This window comes from Saccopteryx bilineata, chromosome 11 (genome assembly GCF_036850765.1).
Source record: "Saccopteryx bilineata isolate mSacBil1 chromosome 11, mSacBil1_pri_phased_curated, whole genome shotgun sequence".
NCBI lineage: Eukaryota > Metazoa > Chordata > Mammalia > Chiroptera > Emballonuridae > Saccopteryx > Saccopteryx bilineata.
This window is the reverse complement of record NC_089500.1, coordinates 81041778-81048884: the sequence shown is the minus strand read 5'-3', so window position 1 is coordinate 81048884 and position 7107 is coordinate 81041778. Positions and strand designations below refer to the sequence as shown.

The 7107-nt window shown below is 41.3% G+C and overlaps 2 non-coding genes across 2 annotated transcripts; one reads left to right on the top strand and one right to left on the bottom strand.

The window, feature by feature from the left end:
• Window positions 1–709: 709 nt before the first annotated feature.
• Window positions 710–783, bottom strand: TRNAT-AGU (transfer RNA threonine (anticodon AGU)). The gene has a single exon. It is a non-coding gene; the product is annotated as a tRNA-Thr (tRNA).
• A 4314-nt stretch (window positions 784–5097) lies between these two features.
• On the top strand, window positions 5098–5170 carry TRNAV-UAC (transfer RNA valine (anticodon UAC)). Its single transcript has one exon. It is a non-coding gene; the product is annotated as a tRNA-Val (tRNA).
• The last annotated feature ends 1937 nt before the right edge of the window (window positions 5171–7107 follow it).

The window sequence follows — 7107 nt, the reverse complement described above, 5'->3', positions numbered from 1 at the left end:
GGTAACTAACTCTATTCTTACTTTTTTGAGGATCCTTTATACTGTTTTCCATAGTGGCTTACCAGTTTACATTCTGACCAGCAGTGCACGAGGGTCCCTTTCTCCACATTCTCTCCAACAGTTGTTATTTCTTGTCTTATTGATAGTAGCCATTCTAACAAGTGAGAGGTGGTGTATCACCATAGTTTTGATTTGCATTTCCCTTACAGCTAGTGAAATTGAGCATCTTTTAATTTATTTGTTGGCCATTCCTACATCTTCTTGGGAAAAGGGTCTATTCAGGTCCTCTGACCATTTTTTAAAAATTGGATTGTTTTGCTGTTATTGAGTTGTATGAGTTCTTTATTTTTTGGATATTAGCCTGTTATCAGTGGTATTGTTTGCAAATATCTTCTCCCATTTGGTTGGTTGCCTTTTCGCTTTGTTAATGGTTTCTTTTGCTGTGCAGAAGCTTTTTAGTTTGATGTCCTGTTTATTAATTTTTGCCTTTTCTTCCCTTTCATTTGAAACCCTTCACTTTCTATCAATTACAGAAACCTCATTCATTTTTCTCTTCATGCCAGTCTCTCATATTGTGAAGCAACTATCTGTCAAGAGACTCTCTACAATTGAAATAACAATTCAATACAGACTTAATCAGCTATATAAATTCCTCAATGCCTCTCTAACTTAATGGCATGTATACTATTGAAAACAAAACCAAACAAGAAGGCCCCGCTGGGATTCGAACCCAGGATCTCCTGTTTACTAGACAGGCGCTTTGACCAGCTAAGCCACAGGGCCCCCTTTCAGATAAATGTTCAGTTATATCATATTTGTAACTTTTTCTGTGAAATGTAGCAATTCGTTAGATCTACTTGATTTTATGTCAGAGAATACATATGTATTTCATAATTCGTCCTAAAGCAGAAATATCAACATTAAGAATGCATTCTGTATTGCAATGTTTTTTTTAAATGATTTTTAAAATAGAAATGAATGGATTTCTATTTCGTGGTGACTATCGCCCTCTAGAGGAAATATTGGATATTGCAGCACATTTTAAATTTGTTTCTTAGTTAAGTAAAACCTTTTTTTGTCCACAAATGTTGAGTCACTATTGTTTTCAGGTACTTTTCTAGGTGTTGCAGTAGAACAGTAAACAAAACAGACAAAAACTTCTATAAAATTTGTATTTTAGGGGAAGGTAAAGAAAGCAAGTTTTAACAGTTTGGTCTCCAAACCGCAAGCAAACAAGTGATGCCAGAAGCAATTCCTCTGCCACCAGGTGACAGAGCCCACGGTGCCACCTTCCGAACTAATCCACTGCGGATGGCAAGGCTGTCACGCTCCTACTGATTCGTCTAACTTGCATAAGAAAGAAAGCACAGCTGAGGACACACGGATGCGGAGGCGACTGGCAGCCACCTGCTTCCACCTTGCCCAAACCAGGGGCGCCGACAGGCCCCACCGAGCAAGGACAGCCTGGGTCTCAGCGGACCTGCCTCTCCACGTGAGGCCCGCACGATGAAACGTTACGGGACACCGTCTTGTTCTGCTTATTGAACTAACTTGGTTCTTCTCCTCAAAGACTGTAAAACTGAACGGAGGGTTTGGATTTATGTAGTATATTCTCTTTGTCCCCATGTCCTGCTGCCATCCCTCTCTTTCCTCATAAGCAATGTTTCTAGTTTGTTTATTGTGCACCATTTCAATCACATGTAATTTTTGCAAAGTGGATATTTTTGTTTTGTGTACATGTATCATACATATATGTAAACGGTATAGTATATATTCTTATGCCTTTAAAAAACACTGTGACTTCAAGATCCATCCAAGTTGCCCTGTGTCATTGCTTCTAACTGCTATACACAGTCTGGTGGTGGGCACCCACGATATACTTCCTACCTTGTATCCCAAAGATGGACTGAAAGGTTGTCTCCAATTCCACTGCTACAAGTAACCCTGCCTCCTTGGCCAACGCCTTTATGTACTTGTGTGAGGACTGCATTGTCAAAAATATATGCAGGAGCAGAACGGCTAATTAGTCCCAATTGCTCTCCAGTCTGTCTACACTCCACTGACACTGCATGTTTCTTTATCCTGCCCATGCTCAACAGTATCCTACTTTCTACTTTGTAACTTAATATGTGTAGAGTGATGAATTCCACCATTGCTTTTTAAGGTTTGCATTTAAGTTCTTTAAAGACGTGGAGCATCTCTGTTTAGCCATCTGAATTGCGTCATTTGCCCATGTTCTTATTGAGGATAATGTCTTTTTCATGTTGATGTACAGGAGTATATTGTATATTGTAGTTATCAGTCTATTGTGAGGTTTAGACCTTGCAATATTGTCTACTACATATTATGTTACCTGTCTATTGACTTTGTCGGTGGAGAAACTTAATGGCAGAAACTTGATTTTGTTAAGGATTTGTCTTTTTCCTCTCCTATGATTGGTACTTTTGAAGTTATCTTTAAAGAGTCTTCCTCTGCTACAAGCTATAAATGTTCTCTCCAAAACGTATAGATTTTCTTTTTCACATCCAACTATCTGGATATCTAAATAAGTACATGATTTTATGTGACAATCTATTAGAGTTGTGGCTTTCACTGCCCAAAGTTTTGGTTTAGTAAAGGTCTCCAGGATGTGTGGGTCCTCGTGCAGTACCCTATATTTCTTTATCTAAACCTCCTCACAGTTTTATGCCTTGAATAAAATTATGCGTTTTTTCCCATTAGAATGTATGTCCACAAGGTCAGGGAGACTCCAATTATCTCCTAAAACCCAGCACTATTCATAGCATATAAATAACACATTTTAAATAAAAATAATTGTTTGAATTAAATTTTATGAATTTCCCATTAAACTATCTTCCAAAGATTTGTTTTTATGTTCATGTAAGGCTGGGCCAATGTTCCAGGAGTCTCTGACATTAATCCTAGGCTCCCCAAACTGTAAACAAGTATTGTGGTTCTTACAAGAAAAAAACATGAGATGAGAGTTCTATGTTGATATGACGAGTGAATGGGCAAGACTTTTAACTTAAAGTTTATAATCATGTCTGGTGGGTTTGATCCTTGCTTGATCTTATCTTCTAATCTGTCATTCTCAATAAAAACTGGAGACTACTTTCACTGGTGCCAGAGAACCAATGAGTTTCCAATCAGGATATTTGATTATTTTTCTTTCTCCTATAATCCTGCACCTTACCTTCAGGGCCTCAAAAAAAAAAAACCCACAAAAAAACCCTGGTAGGCAATATTTCATAGGTGCATGGTCAAATCTTCCTACCATGGTCCTGGGTCACCACTGATTTGGAATAACCACCCCCAGTCCATCAGTGTCTAAGTCTACTGTAATTTGCTTTTAAGGAATGAAATTGAGAAGATCTCAGGCAGCACAAAGGAACAACGAGGGTCAGTAGTCTGATCCTTCCTGCTTGGCCTCATGGCCCTCACCAATGGCTTGACTTTGGAAAGGCTCCCAACACGCAGGGGGGCTCTGGAGAGCAGAGCTCAGAGTTCACAGGGGACTTGTCGGACAAACACAGAGTCGTAGAGAGGGAGGGCAGGGAGAGATTACATAGGAAGAGGAAATTTTTCCTCTTCTACCCTCTTAGAGTCTCTCTCTCTGGGCTTGAGAATTAAAAAGACATAATATAGATGGATAGGAGAAAAACATACAAATTTCATTAAATAATTTTACATGTACATGGGAGTCCTCACAAAAGAGTGAAGACTCCAAGAACCAGCACTCACACACCAGTTTGGACCAATGTGAAAACATGACAATACAAAGAAGTGGAATCAGGGCAGTTAACTGTGGAAAAGTGACTAGGAGGATAAGGGTTAGTTTAATAAGTCTTATTTTTTCTTTTCTTTTTTTTTTTTTTGTTGGTCCAGATTTCTCTCAGCCTCAACTTCCTGTCTCTGGTGGTAAGACTGTTTCATCCTCCTGATGCAGTAAGGTACCTTTCACACGAAATTTACTCTCCTGCTTTTAGAAAGAAAAAGAAGGGCTAGAAAGTTTATTTTTGTTGTTTTGTTTTCAAGTGCCTTTAATTAAATACAATTAATATTGTATACCAGGGGTCCCCAAACTACGGCCCGTGGACCACTTGCGGCCCCCTGAGGCCCTTTATCTGGCCCCCGCCGCACTTCTGGAAGGGCACCTCTTTCATTGGTGGTCAGTGAGAGGAGCACATTGACCATCTCATTAGCCAAAAGCAGGTCCATTGTTCCCATTGAAATACTGGTCAGTTTGTTGATTTTAATTTAATTGTTCTTTATTTTAAATATTGTATTTGTTCCTTTTTTTTTTTTTTTACTTTAAAATAAGATATGTGCAGTATGCATAGGGATTTGTTCATAGTTTTTTTTATAGTCCAGCCCTCCAATGGTCTGAGGGACAGTGAACTGGCCCCCTGTGTAAAAAGTTTGGGGACCCCTGTTGTATACTCTGGTTTCTCTTCAGATCGTATACATCTTTCACCTTTTACAAAACAATCAAGGTGCAAGTGGTGTATGTATTTTGAGGTGGTCCTACAATGTAAAACATTTATTTACCACCCACCTTAATGTATGAATATCCTAAGCATAACAATGAGCAGTCCTCAGTTGGCTGATTCTGACCCAGTCACAAATAAAGGGAGGTGGTGGGAGAGGTGCTCATCAGGTCCAGAGATCCTGTTACTTGCTACAGGCTGTGTAGGCCACACAGCGTTAAGGTGTGTGCACACAGGGGGTTGCTATTGGGGCACCTCAACAGGTGAATGGATGCACAGAGAAGTGTTCAAAGGGTCAAGGATGTGGTTTGAGATTACTTTTTTCTCGTGTGTTTAAAATGACCACTAGAGAATATTTCAAGCTTGTGCGCAAAAAAGATGAATGGGAAATGTAATTTAGCACCAAAACAAAACAAAAGAACAAAAAGGAAGGAAGGAAGGAAGGAAGAAGAGAGGGAGGGAAGGAGGGAGGGAGGGAGGGAGGGAGAAAAGTAAGGAAAAAAAGAAAAAAAGAAACAAGAGAAAAAAAACTCACCAAAGTTCTTTGAATCAAATAATTATAAACATTTTCTACTCTATTTATTAAGAAATGCAAACAGTGCAAGTGTATGGTTCCATAGTGCAGCGGTTAGCACATCTGCTTTACACGCAGAGGGCCCTGGGTTCGATCCCCAGTGGAACCAGGGAAAGAGGGATTTTCTTTACTTCCCTTCCCCCCTCGAAGGCAAACAAAGTGGGCGTTTTGTTTCTAGTCCCCCCATGGGGTCTCTGGGTCGCGGTGGAGTGGCAGATTACCACCAACAGTAGTCCCGTTATTTCTGCTCCTCTTGACAACAATGGAGTTAGAAAGAAAGAGGTTTCAGTGAAACCTAACCATAACCACGTTCTCACCGCTAGAATGCGGGAGTTTAATCTGCAAGAATTCCTAAAATCGTGAAGCTGGGCAGAGGGACGAGGACCCTCCGTGGAGAACGTGTGGGCGGGTCCCAGCAGGGTCTGCTGGCCAGCACTGCCCAGTCCTGGGGCTCACAGTCTTTATCCAGAGAGTACAACTCCAGCACCTCCCTGAAAGCTGTCAGGAAGGAGACTGCAGGATTATTCTCCTTACAGGGGGAAACAGAGGTCTCTGGTCTGGGGGTGGAGTGGTACTGAACACATTTAATGGCTGAGCTTTCTTATTTAAAAAGAAAAAAAGAGAGAGAAATCTATGAAAACCTTACACAACGAGCCCTCCCCAGCATCACTTCTATGCACAATAACACAGGCAGGATCATCAGGAATCATCATTTCTCTCCTCATAGAGATTGCTTCTACTTGTTCCACTCAGATTGGAGCCTGCTTTTCCTGCCCCGTCCATAGGAGTTTGTGATTCCACGTCTCACGCTTAGTTTATTTAGACTAAGGAGTCTGGTTGTGAAGGGAGCTCCCAAACCAATATTCATACATTCATAAAGGACACCTGGAAGATGCTAGGTTTAATCTGATAATTCCCAGTTTATAGCAGACTTGTTAGTGATGTTCACTCAAAACTGCGCAATGTAATTGTGAATTTATAAACAGGTACTTGGCACCAAGGACCCCAGGGTGCCTGCCAGACAAACTGTCTACTCTGAGCGATCCACAAAGGGTGGATTGCTTCACCCTGTCACTCACCCGGTACTACAAGTTAATTTTGCATCAGGTGTAGGACTCTAACTTTCTTCCTGAGAGGTAGCCCCTGGGCCACAGTCTGTGGGTTTTGGCCACTCTGTCCAATAAGAGCTGTATCCCAGAGAATTGTAAGGCCAAAACGTTGGTCTCTGTCCTAACTCTGAGTTTCCTCATTCACTGCTGGCAAAAGAAGTAACAGAAGCTGATCCCTCTGGGTTGAGACATATGGGTACCCATCTTCATGCATGTGAACTGGAGTAGAAATAACACACAGAGGTTGCTGCAGCCACGACACAGAGTACGAATCACTGTAGGGTCCCAGTGTGTCACCAGAGCCACCTGCCACGGCCCTTCCTCTGGTCACCCGCCAGCAACATTAAATAAACATATTTATGTTACATATTTATCCTGTAAGTAGTCTGTAGTCAATATCTCTTCTATGTGTGTGTGTGTTGTTTTTTTAAAGACTCACTCTGCTCTCTGCTGGGCCGTTAAGTATTCTTGTTGAAGCTCTCACATTATGGTGCAAAGCTGGGTTATTTCCCCGGAACTATATAAAGTGAAGTGCCCTCCTGGATCTAGAGGAGAGAGGAAAAAAAAAGGCCGGGGGGGGGGGGGGAGAGTGTCACTTTTCTTGCAATTGATTTATATTACCCTCCCTTTGCAGTGGTTGAGGCACCTAAAACTTCTGCAAGAGTGTGTGAAACAAGTCAAGATTTTTAGTCTACAGGTCTTCCCACTTCTCTAAGATGAAAGCATCCCCTTTGAATTTCCTGATGAAAGTCAAGAAGCAATACCATCTATGTTTGCTAAAGTCAGTCTTACAATTACCATCCCAGACATCGTTCAGTGTTGATGTTTATATTCGTCTTAATGTACCTGTAAGCATAACATGCAAATGAGGGCCCGGACACCCTCCTGAGGAAAGGCTTGCTGGCCAGGTGCAAAGCTGTTAGCAGAGAGCGCCTTC